The following is a 15,225-nucleotide window of genomic DNA, read 5'->3' on the forward strand; positions in this document are numbered from 1 at the left end:
TACACACATATATGTGTGTGTATGTGTGTGAAATATACACACATATATATGTATATATACACACATATATATATATACATATATATATGTATATGTGTGTGTGTACATACACATACATATTACTGATTTCTCTCTTTCTCTGCCTCCTACCCCTCTATACATATGAGCTGGGAAGAAACCAGTGTGCCCTCAACAGGAAAAGAGAGTACAACTTGTCTTAGAAGCAGCAAGAATTTTAATATGTCAGCCTTTGTGCTTTGTTACCACGAATAACTAATTCCTCTTTTGTAAAGTTGTAACACTTTCTATCAATACTTCTTGAGTCCATTTTGGTAGACATGTGGGAACCCGGTGACTGATTAAGCTTCCAGTTCAGCATTGTACAGAGCCCTTTTGACTGTGGTTGTATGATCCAAGAGTAATCACGGAAGAAGACAAGAAGAGGGCCTGTCATTTCTGCCATTCAGCTGCTTTGTTGGGGTCATGATGGTTTGTCTCAACAAAATAAGCCCAGCTAAGGATCTATAGGTGTCGGTGCTTGCTGGCACTGTGACAAGGGCTGCAGAGCTCAGAGGTAGAGCATTGGACAAGTATTCATGGGACCCTGGTTTGATCCTCACATTTCAAAAAGAAAAGCCCCTTCTTTATCAAGGATTAGATATAATGAGGTTATGTGTCTATAAGTCTGTAATTAGTACTTACAAGTAGTTTTTAAATTAAGAATTATACAAAGGCCATGGGAGTATTTGTTTTATTTAAAGTTTGATACCTTCCGGCCTCTGTTCCTCTCCCCCCTACAAATAAATAATTAATCAGCGTATTTATTTAATAGCTTAGAAAATCTGGGAATATAAATACCATGTCAAAACAAACTGTTACAGTGATAATATATCTCTCAGTAAGAACTGTGGTAGAATCCATGTGAAGCTTTTGTAGTTTTTAGCCTTTCCTGAAGAGCATATAGCATGTTTTATATAGAATTTATATATAAAGAATAGGATAAAAACAAAATCTGAGTGTGTAGGGCATCAGAATAGAGTTAGAGGTTTCGGGATAGGTTTTTCTCTTTTTTTTCCCATTTTTTTTATTAGATATTTTCTTTATTTACATCTCAAATGCTATCCCGAAAGTTCCCTATACCCTCCCCCGGATAGTTTTTCTAATTGTTAATGGACGTTAGAAAGATTTCTTTTTCCCATGTGGATAATTTTAAGGTTGTAAACAAGTCCTTAGTGTCCTTCATTAACTCTTTTCATGACTTAATTGGGAAAACAAGAACAATTCTAAATATTTTAGGGAGGAAGTGACTTAATACAGACAAATATGAAGTGACAAAAGCAGAAGGGACTGAGGCAAGGACCTCGGTTCTCAAGTGGCCAGAGGCCTTTGAAGATTCAAGATGGCAGAGCTGCTGTGCACAAACATTGATGATTGCAACTCCTAGAACCTCTGGGTGGGTGACTCTCAGGATACAACTGAACAAAACTTCTTCTTAACTATTTGTCTTTAAAGCACTCCATATTGTTAAAATTTGCTGAATACTATAAAGAGCTTTTGCTTCTGTACACTCTATCTCTTGGTTTTTTATTGCATTAAAATTAAAAACAGAAATGCAAGAGCCTTAAGACTCCCTAAGAAAGCCTCCCCTCAGCCATGAGATTAAAAGGCTCATTTGAGGTCTGCTGTAGCTTTGGGGAGAGAGAATGAGAAAAGAGAACTGTTAATGATGTGTAAGTGCAGGATCAATGGGTTTGACTCTGTGGCATTCCTAAAGGGTCTCAGTTACTTCTATGGGGCTCCTGAACCAGGCTTAAGTACTTGTGGTCTAATGCAACTGAGAAATCTCTTGTGTCTTGGTGCTTATGTGCCTTCTGTCTGCAGGAGATGACCTCCCTCCTGCCTTCTTTGTCTTGCACACAATAGTCTTCATTGAGACATCCAACTAGAACCTAATTGGCAGAGATTCTTTAAATATAGAATTTGCCAGGCATCCATGAGTTGTAATATACAGAAAAATATGAGAGAGAAGTGTCATACTGGCAACAGTAAGCTTGTGCATTTTATTAAACACCTACGAAGACCTACCCAGTCAACAAGAGTGCATAGCTATGAAGAGAAAATTAGTGTTGCTGCTCTCTAAACTCCATACCTGTTTCCAATAACAGTCTCCTTGTGTCAAACTGGGAACAGTAAAACAAATAAAAACCAAGTTGCTCTTTGCCTACTTTCTTCAAAACATTTCAATGTTGATCCTAAGTCTTTGTGCAGGCAAACATTCACATGCACACACGCATACTAGAATTTCTGGCATCCTGTTGGAGATGGACAAATTGTGGTTTCTTTGTGGTGTTCCTGGCATCAATGAATTCATAATGTTAGCATGCTCAATGGGGATCTGGCCTTGGGAAGAAAACTACTTAAAACTGCATGAGCACTACAAGAATATATAGAGAAATGTTTAGATAATTTTAAACTGTGAGTTTAATAAAGCCAGGACTTCATAAGTGACTATTACTTATATAAACAGTGTTTATTCATGTCTCTATTGAGACAAGGTTTTACTGTCCAGTCCTGGCTGACCAGAAACTCACCACATAGAGTAGGCTGGCTTCAAAATCACAACGATTCACCTGTTTCTGTCGCCAAAGTGCTGGGATTAAAGCCACATACCACCACAAAGGCCTGAGAATGTTCTTAAAGGTGAAGGTTATTAGGTATATATGGTATACATTGAAAGAAGAATAAAACAAAATATTAAATAAACATTTTATGAACAGTAATAGTTAACCAGTAAGAGCTTCCCCCTCATTGTGACAGCTTAGAAACCTCTGTTTAATTTCAATTTTCAGGAAAAATCTTAGAAGGCATTTCCAGTATACTTTGGCAACCCATCACTTTTGACAGGAAAGTATAAACTTGAACCTTCTATTTCACCTTGTAGTGCAAATCTGAGGACAGTCTTCTTTTCATTCAAAGCTATTGATTCAAAACTACTGCATTTAGCTTTACTAATTGTCACATCCTCTGCCCTCTACTAACAGATTTTCAGAAATAAGAAAATATTTAGTTCTTATTGATTCTTGAACATGTGTATGGATTAATCATGCTTCCTTTATAAGTGATTTACAATAAGTATTTTTGCTTACATAGCACATATGACTTTATTTAAAGCCCAAAACATGTGGAAGAACAAGCAGAGATTCTCATATATACACAATGTTCCTAAGTTCCCTCTGCAAATGAATGTACAACCCAAAGGGGCTTATACAACTGCATAAAAATAAATCATGTTTATTTTTTTTTCCATCTGCACTTTAGAAAGAAATTGTGCAGAAGTAAATGTTCAGAAACAGGAATTTGCCAAAGATTACCACACATGCCTGAATTTTCAGATGAGGTTCCTTTTCTCCCTCAAAGGTATTTCTTTTTAGAAGAGAGAGAGCCTATTCTTGAATTTTGCTGATCTGTACTGGTACAAAGAGAACACATTCTCAATAATTGTATTTTGGACAGCAGTGTACTGTTTACTGAGAATAACACTGGCTAAATTATCTCAATCTGAGTTTCATGTGTTTATGTAAGTCATCTGGTAAATTTATCTTAAACATTTAAATAGAGATTTAGCATTTACATCTGGGTCTTTGGACTCAACAATGGTATAAACACAGGGTACTAAGGTAAACTTAATATTATTCAAACAAACATTAGTTTCAACACATTGCATGGAAGTACCCATTAGAAAGGGGCTTAGATGGTCTAGTATCTCTACTGATGTCCAAGAAGGGGTACAAAGCAATTGCAGAATGTTCCTTTGTAAAGTTATATTTATATAATATAACTTTTAAATGGATTTTATATGAATTTTGAGGTGACATGTACACTGGGACAAGTAATGTCTTTTGTTGCAGCAATCCTAGATGCTAACTCGTCTGTTCCAGTAAGAATTTCTTTCTCATATATGTCAGAATCTAACACCTTCTGAGAGTCACTTCTCTAAACAGTGCTTGGCAGTGCAGGCTCTGTCTATTTTGTGATCTTTCCATGTTTATTGCACCCTCCAGAGCTGCCCTCAGAGAAGGGAGGAGACAGAGAAACTCTACATCTACCATTCTGTTGCCAGGCCAAAAGATGGTGGGGATCGAGTTCACTGGCCAAAATCCAGTCACTTGGGCTAAACCTCTGCTAAAGGAAAGCTAAAACAACATAACCATCTATAATCCAAGGAGGAAAATGGAGTTAGTGAACAAGGAATGGCTCTATCACAGTACTTTCTACCAGCTTTTGTTTCTTTGTTTTGTTTTGTTTGTTTTGTTTTGTTTTGCTTTTTTGAGACAGGGTTTCTCTATAAAACAGCTGTGGCTGTCCTAGAACTGACTTTGTAGACCTGGCTGTCCTCAAACTCAACAGAGATCTATCTGCTTCTGCCTACCCACGAGAGTGCTGGGATTAATGGTGTCTGACACCGCACCTGGCATTTTCTACTGTCTTACCTGTAGAATATATAACCATATTGCACTCAGAATCTCCTTTTTTACTTATAGGGAACTCTTGCCTCTAATCTTTAGTCAAAGAAGAAAAGTATTATTAGATTATTTTGTGATTATAATTCTTATACCCACCCCTTCCCTTCCTCCTTCCAAATAAAATAAATAGACATAGAAGGAACATAGAAATGTACTAATGCAGTTGGATTGAATAAGGAAGAGCAAATGTCTGTTCATTCTAAGACTTCGTTGTTATGTTTGCATGTGTCTCTTCATGTGTATGAGTGTAGGTACATGCCACGACACATGTATGGCTGTCTCAGGACAACTCTGCATGCTATATTCAACTTTCAGATAGTTGAGGATAGAGCCTCCTTGTTGTTTGTTGCTATGTATCCAACTGCCACTGAGACCTCCTCAGCCATTTCCTTGGGCCATGAGGAATTGTGCTGTAAAGAGACACCATGACCATGGCAACACTTATAAAAGAAAACATTTAACAGGGGCTGGTTTACAGTTCAGAAGTTTAGTACATCATCATCATGGTGGGAAGCATGGCAGTGTACAGGCTAACATGATGCTGGCGAAGGAGCTAAGAGTTCTACATCTGGATCTGTAGGCGGCAGAAATAGAGTGCCACTGGGCCTGAATTGGGCTTCTGAAACCTAATAGCTTATTCCCAGTGACACACTAACCCCACCAAAGTCAGACCTACTCCAACGAGGCCACACCCCTCAATGTGCCACTCCCTATTAGCCTATTGGGAGCCAATTTCATACAAACCACTACAACCAGCTACCAGTTTAATCCCTGTCACTTTGTTCCAAAGTGATGCCCAAATATGTCCATTGGCAGCAATGTCGCCACAGCTGGTGAGTGGCAGCTGGATCTGGGGGGGTTCCTGGCCCACCTGAGCTCTGCTGTGTTTACACTCAGTGCTGCTGGGATTGTTCCAGGCTTATGAAAGTGTCTACATGAACATTCCATCGCTGCTGAGAAAAGCCATCTTTCCCCTCTTGACTAGCAGCCTGTGCTCTCTGCCAACTACTTCTGAGTTATAAAGACAGCTTTGCCATTCTGCACCATTAATTCTTTCTTGCAACTTCTGTCCCCTCTGGGTCTATTAGTGCACTTGAGCATCTTTTTTCTCTTCAGTTTTTTTTTTTTTATTCTTGGCCTAATAATACCCAGGTATTCATGTAATATTATTTTGTGCCCATTATCTTGCCTTTTCCAGTGAGGATGTGGTGTAAATAGAGCTCTAACAAAGTATGGCCCATGCCAGGTTAAACAATGGAGTTGTGGTCTGGCCAAACACTGCACAAAATTGGTGGTGAAATAGCTTGTCAGGGAGGAAAACCTTCTCTACCTTCTAAGTTTAGTTTAGAATGCCCTCTGAGGTAAATTAACAGAACAGATTAATAGGGAAGAAAAGGAGTTCACCAAAACAGAAGTGGAACTCAGGCTTGGGAGAGAGCTCGATTAGTAAATGGCTTGCCACACAATTGGAAGAGAGCATTTAGATTGCCAGCCACAAGTACCCAGGTAAATGCCAAAAGAGCAAGGCGCTCCTGTCAGCCAAGCAAGAGATAGGCAGAGCCAGAGGATCCCAGCAGTGAGCTGCCTGTCTATTAGCCCAATTGAGAGGGATTGATGAAAACATGTGATATCAACCTCAGGCCCCCACACGCCTTTGCTCACACATGTGTAAACACAGATGTTTATGTGCCACACTCCCAAGAAAACTTATAACTCAAAAAGTGATATGCTTAGGGGCTGGGATGCCATTTTCAGCAAGGGAAATGGACTTGGACTTTAAGATGTGATGCACTGGAAAAGACTTACTAGGAAACACATGGCAGCCTGATGGAAGGTAACGCTTGTTTTATTTAGATGTGTGCTTACACACTGTGTCGACTTTTCAGTGCCAGTGACTCGGAAGGTTCTCCTGTTCCAGGAACAGGAACAAGTGGAGAGAAGAACCCCGAGACTCAATCAGTGCCTCAGATGAGGGGATGGCAGAGATCTCTACTATTGGTTGCATTTCATTTGGTTTCAGCTCAAAATCTTTATGCCAGTCTGACTTTGGGGTGACAGAGGTATCCCCCAAGGCATACTTGAATACCTGTTCCCTCATTTCTGTTATTGTTTATTGTCCTCTGGATGTGAACCTTCCCCAACTCACTACTACCTTAAAATCATGCTAAAAATTTCTCCTAAACTGACCCCACTGTGAATCAGGTGTTTCGTGGATTAGTGGTTTTAAATAAGTTATTATGCAGCTTGTTCATTTATCCATGCAACTTCTGCTGTTCTCTGCATAAGATGTGATGTCTTGTTTGATTCTTGGTTGAAATGCAGATAGATCTTTCCTTCCTTTCTTTTCTCCCTTCTTCCCTCCCGTTGGCCTATCTTTCCTCCTCTCTGAGCCACCAGGAATAAGAAAGTGCCCTAACCCTCAGGAAGGGCTATCAAGTTGAAGGAAAAAGGTTGTGCACGAGTCTATGCATCTATAATGTAACACAGAAGTAAATGATGAAAAAATAATTGTTGATCATGGTAGCTCATGCCTGTAATTCTAGCGCTAGGGAGGCCGAGGCAGGAGACTACATAGTTGACCTACTTGATGTAGTAATATCTTGTATCAAAGGAAGAAAATAGAGTACAAACTACCAGCAAAACGGCAGGACTCCATATTGTGTTGGTCTGCCCTTGATGGCTGTAACATATCAAAGCTTGAAGCATTTCTACAGAGTGGAAATGTTTGTCTCACGGTTCTGGAAATGCCAACATGGTAGCAGATTCAATGTCTATATGTTCAAGCTGTTCTTCATGGATGGCAGTTTGCTGCAGTGTCATCATGTGATAGGAGGGCCACAGGGAAGAAAGGGGGAAGAAAGGAGGCAACAGTTCCTCAAACCCTTTAGAAAGGCACTAATCCTGTAATAGGGCTGCTCCCCTGGCCTGATCACCACACAAGGCTTTATTCCTTGCGCCCAGAATTTCAGCATATGAACTTGAAGATAATACAGTCATACTATGGCACAAAATAAGAAGGGAGTGAGAAACTAGAAAGACAAGGAGGGAGTTCTCTGCTCAAGTGGAGTTGACCTGGGTCCTAAATGGATGGAGACAGGAGAAGTGCATGTGAGAAAAGGTGGTAAAGGATAGAGATGTGGGCTGGCTAGAAGACAGTGCAGTGTTGCAGTATTCCAGAGAAGGACAAAGTTCCTAAAGGATAGCATTTTGGTAGCCCAGAGACTAACTAGTATGTCTAAGTCCAGGGCTCAGGGAAAGGGAAGCAGGCTGAAGACTGGACGGAGATTTATAGACCAAGTAGAATCTTTAGACTGTACTGGGGACATCAGAATGTTAGACCAGATGTGTTGAGCTAGGGTGACATGATTTGACATAAATCCTTAGAGCATACAAACAAACAAAAAACAAAACAAACACCACCACCACAACAACAAAAGCAGGAAATAGAAGAGAAGCTCATGGTGCTTATAAGACAAGGTCACCATAGGAGCAAGTGAACCAAATAAGAGTCCTGACCCAGCCTGTGTACCTCAGCTCTGGATCCAGCTTTATAAGCAGCCAGATGGGGTTAGGGCCAGCAAAACGGAGGATGGGTTTTGTCAGCATCTTCCGTCTTCTTAGGAATTCCCCAGCCTCTCTGTGCATTCTCTCTATCCCACCCCCTTCACTTTTTCTCTTTATATATTTCTCAATAACTGAAAAACATCATCCATCTCTTTGGCTTCCCTCCAGCTTTATTGAGACACTATTGAGCCCTGAAAATTATATTTGTCACATTGAATGTGGTGCTTTGCTCTGCGTAGGCGTTGTATATATGCCCACAAAGTAGTGCAGCTTGTTTTATTTTCAAAGTACTTTCAAGCTGTTCTCACAATTCCGTCTACATTGTCCCACTATTAGAAAGCTAGTCCTCTGAATGGGATGGGCAAACAAAGGCACCAGGCAGCAGCAGAAAGGGCTGGGGTTTGGTAGATACTTGTCTAGTTTGCACCTGGCTCTGTTTACAGGCTACACTTGAGTAATAGGATCAGTCTCCTTGTGCAAAACTTGTGATCACAGATCTCTAGGAAGTAAGTGAAACTGGGGACAATCAAAGAGTTTAGTCCATTTTTTTCTACCTGATTTTTATTAGATTTAGGGGACACATTTTGTCTGGCTGTGAAGTATTAAAGGCAGTAGTATGTTGTCCATATTTTGACATGTCCCACACACTGCCTGAGTCCTAGGTGCTATGTTTAGAGGGAGTCAATGAGTTCTGCTCAATAAATGGCAAGCTAGTAAACTATGACAGAAGGGGAGGGGCACCATTAGCTAGTCATCACTTTCCCAATTGCCTCTGAGGAGCCTGGTCAGGTTGCCTAGGTGACTGTGGTGGATTGATAAGCAGGGTAGCCAGTGAGAGGTCAGCAGGATTCCAGGAGACCAGAGGCCCAGAGGATTCTTCCGAGCTCATTGTGCCTCTCAGCATGGCCTTGGCTACTGTTTGCTCCTTGTTTTGTTGTTTGCTGAAGAACTCAAGAGGAAAGTAGGAGCACAGTTCTCCAGGTCATCTGAAAGGGCATTGACTCCTCTGAGGGAAGGGTAGCAATCTATTCTCCCAGGATCCCCCAGTATAATATCAGAGTGTTATGTTTCCCATCAGGGTCCAGAGATGATTCAGTCTTGTATGTCCCTCATTAGACCATATACTGGAACCTGATTATCTTCTCATCCTGGCTGCCCCTAGTTAGCTTATTCACTGTGGTCTCCAGTGGCCTACTGTGATCTGTTCCTGTCCCCTTCAACTTCATAATGAAAAATCCCCACGGTGCTGGAGTCAAAGTGAGGCCCATGGGAGGTGATAGTCAAGAGAGTAGAGACCTCATAAACACAATTACCACCTTCATAAAAGCCCCTCCCCCACCCCTAGAGCTCTTCTAGTTCACCCTGTGAAGACAGAGAGGGAGGCCCCTTTGCCAAATCAGCAAATCTTCAGCACACTGCTCTTCAGCTTCAGTGTCCGGAACTATAGGCCAGTTATATTTATTATTTAAGAACCCAGGCTGTGATGGTTTTTTTATAGCAGCTCTAGTCAGCTAACATGATACCCACAGAAGAACCTTTAAGTCTGCTTCAGGATGTCATGGTACTAGATTTTGCTTGTGGTCATGGATTGTATCCACTAGAGCTGTCATAACAGCTCAATGCTGAGTCGAATGATGGTCTCACTTTTCTAAAAATTAGAAGTCTAAAAGTGATATTTAGCTCTGGGCCTTTCTGGCTCATCTCTGGGAAGCCAGTTCCTCCTTTTGTCTTCATAGCAGCTTCCTTTTATGTATGTCCCTGGCGTCCAGATTTCTTTTCTTAAAGACACCAGTCTTTGTTCTGGGTGTCATGATGCATTTGAACTTGATAACTAACCTGTATGTGGTAGTTGTTCTTATTAGCCCTGTGCCTGAATGCTTGCCACAAACAACCTAAGAGGGCAAAGATTGATCTGAGCTCATACTTTCAGAGGATGTAGTCCATGGTCACTTGGTTCCATGTTGCTGGGAAGAAGAATATCATGATGACAGGAACGTGTGGCAGAAGGCAGCTGCTTCCTTTATGATGTAACCAAAGCTGGAAGTGCTATAGGAAAGAGCCAAGTGCAATAGACATCCAGTAACCTGATCTCAGTGTCCCACTTCTTCCAGTTATACACTAGTCCTCAAGTTTTCAGAACTTCCTAAGCAAGTGTTCTGGCATTGAACATATGAACCCCTGAAGGAGAGTTCATATTCAAACCACGTTACACAGTGTAAAGGCCATATTATATATAAGTGGCCCTGGTTTAAGATTTTAGTATCAGACTTTGTGGGAAACAGTTTAATCTATGGCAGACGTTTTTTCAGAGAAAGATGACTATAGTCCCAGATGGTTTTGCTCCATTTGTATTTATTAATAATTATAATAACTTATGTTTTATTTTATAAATAAAGCATAGTTATTTCTATTGAGGATGATGGAGTGAAAGATCAGAAAGACTTAGGTTGAAGCTCATACTCTAGGGCTTAGGAATAAGGAATACTTGTCTATCATGAGTGAGTCCTTGGTTTTGGTCCCTAGCATCTCCCCTCCTCCCAAAACAAAATTCATATTGCACTGCTTATTTATCTATATTAGTATTTACTAGTTGATAGGGCTTTTGTTTATTTTTTATTTGTTTGTTTGTTTATTTTTACTTTTTTAGACAGGATTCCTCTGTATAACCCTGGCTATCTTGGAATTCACTCTATAGATCAGGCTGGCCTCAAACTTGGAAATTCACCTGCCTTTGCCTCCTATGTACTAGGATTACAGGCATGCGCCATCACTGCCTGGCTGGGCTTTTGTTTATTTTAAAACACACTTTCATAAAGAGTTTACAATGGCCAACAGTTTTCTAAACACTTAACAGATTTAATATTTAACTTAATATTTGGAGTAACTTTAGGAAATACTTACTATCCGTATCCTGGTTTGGGGGCAAGGAGTATTACTGCCTAAAGCGACACAACCAGGAAGTGAAGAAGAAAAATCAGGACTTGAATTCATGCTCTGATTCCACTTTAATTCCCTTTATATCCTCAATATTTAGCAGGTTTTGAAAATTAGTAAAATAATCACCACTTAGCACAGCTTGCTGTGGTGATGAAGTAAACTTGAACATAAGAGTGACACAGTGGCTGAGTGTTTCATACCTAGAATGTGTAACACTCTGACCCTGTGGAAAACGGCTCCTGTCTTCCCTCGCTGTTCATGTAGAGAAAGGCTCAAAGGACATGCTCTCTGCAGTATTAGGAAAAGATTAGAATATGTAGCATGTAAATTCGCAGTTGAAATAGCGACATAATGAATAGACAAAATCAAATAAAACATGTTTTAAAAATTACTGTTTTAAGTCTTTGTCTGATGGTTTTATAACTTGTTTTCTAGAAAGGTTTTCTTTAAGAACCTCTTATTGAGGGAGTAATTCTATTGTTTGTATTTAGTTTTGTCTTTATAATTGTGTTGCAGGTTTATTATAAAGCAAAATGAACTCATTAGCTTTTCTTTAGCAGAGGTATACTGAGGACAAAAGCATGTCTCCTCTGCATGCCCCACTCCTGTGCTTGATATTTTTGCCAATAACTGATGCTTCCATATCATTCTGTGGCTCTTCAGTTCAGCATTAAAGTTTTATTGGACATTTGATCCATCTGATTCCTCTTAGAAGGAAGAGGCATTGGTGGAGCAGCTGGCATCCTGGGACCTGGTATAAATTACTATGTCTGATGGCTAATCTTGAGCTCTGATGTTTCTGCTGGGTCCAGTGAAGTGGCAGTTGAGCCAGTTCTAGCACTCCATGGAACAGGGAGCTTGCACCTGAAGGAAGAACACACTCGGTTCCCATTCCTGGTTTACTGGCTTACCAGTGTGTCTGCTTCTGAATTGAAAGGCACCACCTCCTCCTCTGTGTATAAGCCTAAAAGATACATGCTTCCCATTCACTATCCAGGTTGTTTCTAGAGCTTTCTGAGCAAGACACAACATGAGGTGCAGCTGGAAACATAAATATGGATGAGACAGTGGGTGTCCTTAGCATGCCTCCTTCCAAAGACAAAGGCGCTAGGATCCCCTAGGGGCAGAAATAATTTATAAGCAGAGCATCAAGGAGCTATGTGAAGGGTGGGGTTACAGCTGAGCTCTGGAGAATGAATGATACAGAGAAGGCTTGAGAAAGGACAGGCTTTGCATAAGTAACAAAAGCTAGAACTGAGTAGGGGCACCAAGGGTCAGTGGGTCCACTTTAGATGAGACATGGGACACAGATAAGCCTGGGGGCAGAAAAGGGAGCAGTGCTCTGGGGTCAACCTGGGTTAGAAAGGATACCACCCCCTTATTTCCTGACATTTATTCTTTCACTGAATGAAGCTTTTGAATCAGGGTGTGAAAAGATCTGAACAGCACTTGAGGCAAATGAATCTGGCCTGAAACCGTTCTTTTTTTTTTCCTGAATTGAAGTTTCAGGAGCAGGAGAGATGCTTAGCTGTAATGCTGGAGCAAGAGAAAAACACAGTGGGGGATGGGGAGGGGCTGAAGCAGGATGTGGTGGAGTCCTGAAGCCTAATGGTGCCCATAGGACTGTAGGCAGGGAAGCTCTGCGAGGAGAAATCAGGGAAACAGGCTGATCTGAGAGGAGAGGTGGATTTGGTAGATAGTCTGGGGAGGGGTGGGGGTGGGGGGTGACTTAGCCTTTCCCAAATCCACTGCAGCTAGAGCATTGTTATTTGCTCGGAAAGACTTCTCAAAACTTGTTTCTAGCCAAAGTGCACGCCAAGGAAAACAGCCCAATTCTCAAAATTACTTATCCTTACACAGCTTTCTTCACTATGGTTTTCTGGAAGATCATTACGATACACAGCAATACATTGTGCTTTGAATAATTTGAAATTTATTCTGTCCGTAATCAAAAACGATGAGACTGGAATTAGAATTTGGTATGGGCTAACGGTGGTAGGGAAAATATTCAGAAATTATTAACTGTGAGGCACCATGGGCCATGAGTTGGAAGCATTGAGCAGCTTTCTTGTTCTACAGAACTATAGCTTCGCCCAGAGGTTAGGATAGTAAGTGAATTTCTACTGTGCAGGGTAAATGAGGTTGGGAAACCTCTCTGCGACACAGAAGAAGAGCAGGCAAGCAGTAGGGTAATTCAGGAACAAACAGCAAGGCAGATGCAGAATGGCCAGGAGGAAGGACAATGTGACTTTGCTCTTAACGAAGTAGGACAGGCCTTCAGGACTAGGCAGGTGTTCAGCTAGAAGACTGGGAACAGAGAAGTCTTAAAGTTTGTGGACATGAGAGCTTAACAATTGGCTGAGAAGGAAGACTTTTAATAGGATGTGAGAGGGTGGGGCTGGAAATCAGTTTCAGGAATTTTAGGGAGACTGTGTAAACAGAATAAAACATCATACCCCTTGTTTACAGACATGCTGTCTATGAAATTGAATATCTCATGCAAGCTTGCAGAAGGACCACGATTCAATTTTGTTTTGTTTTATTTTGTTTTGTTTTGTTTTGTTTTTAGACTGTGGTTAAGAAGCAAAGAGGTGAGCAATGGCAGAGGGCTGTGCTTTCTTCCTGATGAACTCCTGTGGCTAGAGTTTAAGATTTGTTTATTTGTATTTATGTGTGTGTACACACATGAGGGAATTTATGTGCACTTTCATTTGCAAAGATGCCCATAATGTCTAGAAAAAGAGATTCAGATTCCTGGAAACTGGATTTACGGGTACTTGGCAGTCACGATCTACTCAAAGCAGGTGCTGGAAACTGAACCCAGGTCTCTTGGTTTTTTTCCTGTGTTGCATAAGCCAGGCTCGCTGGCCTGTGAAGTTCAAGAGACTCTCCTGCCTCTGCCTGTATCTTGTCCAGAAGCACTAGGGTTATAGGTGTGTGCCCCTGTGCCCAGCTTTACACAGGTTCTGGAGACTCAATTTCAGCTCCTGAGCCATCTCTCCAACCCAGGATCACAGCTCTTACAAGAGCCTACATTGGCCTCCAGCCTTGCTTTTACGAACTGTTCTTCCTTACCCCAATGTTACTGTTCCATGTATCTGGGAAGCCCAGGAAGTAGCTTTTATGACAAACTCACAGATATGGTGACTGGGCCACTGTTGATCTGAGTGCCACTATTTGAGAACCTCTCCTCTAGAGAAGCTAAAGAGAAAGCTTTGGGAGACGATAGATAGATAGATAGATAGATAGATAGATAGATAGATTGATTGATTTATCTTTTTTGAAAACAACTATCAGAAATGAAGAAAAAGGAACATGGAATAAAGACATTAAACCCTTTGAAGTAGGGATACAAGTTGAGGTAGCAACCTATGGAAATGGAGAATTATAGATCAGAGTACAGAAAGCTATGACCGTGGGAGTTGTAGTTCTGGCGATGATACTGGGATGTGGTAGCAGTGCTGACGTCACCCACAGGATGCTAGGAGCGGGGAAATGGGTTTTGCTTGAGATTCTCAATGCTTGTGAATCATACTGAAGCAACCAAGACTGTACCCAGCTCTCTATGTTAAAAATTCCAGAACATCCAAACACAGTAAAAGAAGATACAGTAGCACAAGGCAAAGGCCCTCATATTGAGGCTGCACAAGCCATCCCAATAGGAGGGAAAGAGTCCCAAGTGCAGAGAATGGTTGTATGGGAGAGGGGAGCAGAGGGGGACCTGGGAGAAGAGAAAGAGGGTAAACTGTGGTTGGGATAGTGTTTAAAAAGTATTAAATTAAAATTTTCAAAGGGAAAGAAGGAAAGAAAAGGAAATCACATCATTGGCTGGAAAAAACTTAAAACAAAACATAACTCCCACAGCACAGGCACTAGGAAGGCCAAGACAGGAGAATTGTAATTCCAAGGCAGCCTGAACTGAAACTATATGTTTTATTAAAATAAAATGTATGGGGTTGGAGAGATGATTCAGCAGTTAAGAGCACTGGCTGCTCTTCCAGGGGATCAAGGGTCAGTTCCCTGCAAACAACCCCATGGGAGCCCACAACTTCCTGTAACTTCAGTTCCAGGGTATCTGACACCCTTATACAGACATACATACAGGCAAAACACAGATGCTCGTAAAATAAAAATTCTTAAAATAAGGGTGTGGTACGTGTGTGTGTGTGTGTGTGTGTGTGTGTGTGTGTGTGTGTGTGTG

At 41.1% G+C, this 15,225-nt stretch overlaps 1 protein-coding gene across 7 annotated transcripts in view; it reads left to right on the forward strand.

Moving 5' to 3' along the window:
* Positions 1-15,225, forward strand: part of Cacnb2 (calcium voltage-gated channel auxiliary subunit beta 2) — a 355,154-nt gene that overhangs the window by 274,509 nt on the left and 65,420 nt on the right. The gene's annotated exons all lie outside the window — the stretch shown is intronic.

Source organism: Mus pahari, chromosome 3, assembly GCF_900095145.1.
Source record: "Mus pahari chromosome 3, PAHARI_EIJ_v1.1, whole genome shotgun sequence".
In the NCBI taxonomy this organism is placed as follows: Eukaryota; Metazoa; Chordata; class Mammalia; order Rodentia; family Muridae; genus Mus; species Mus pahari.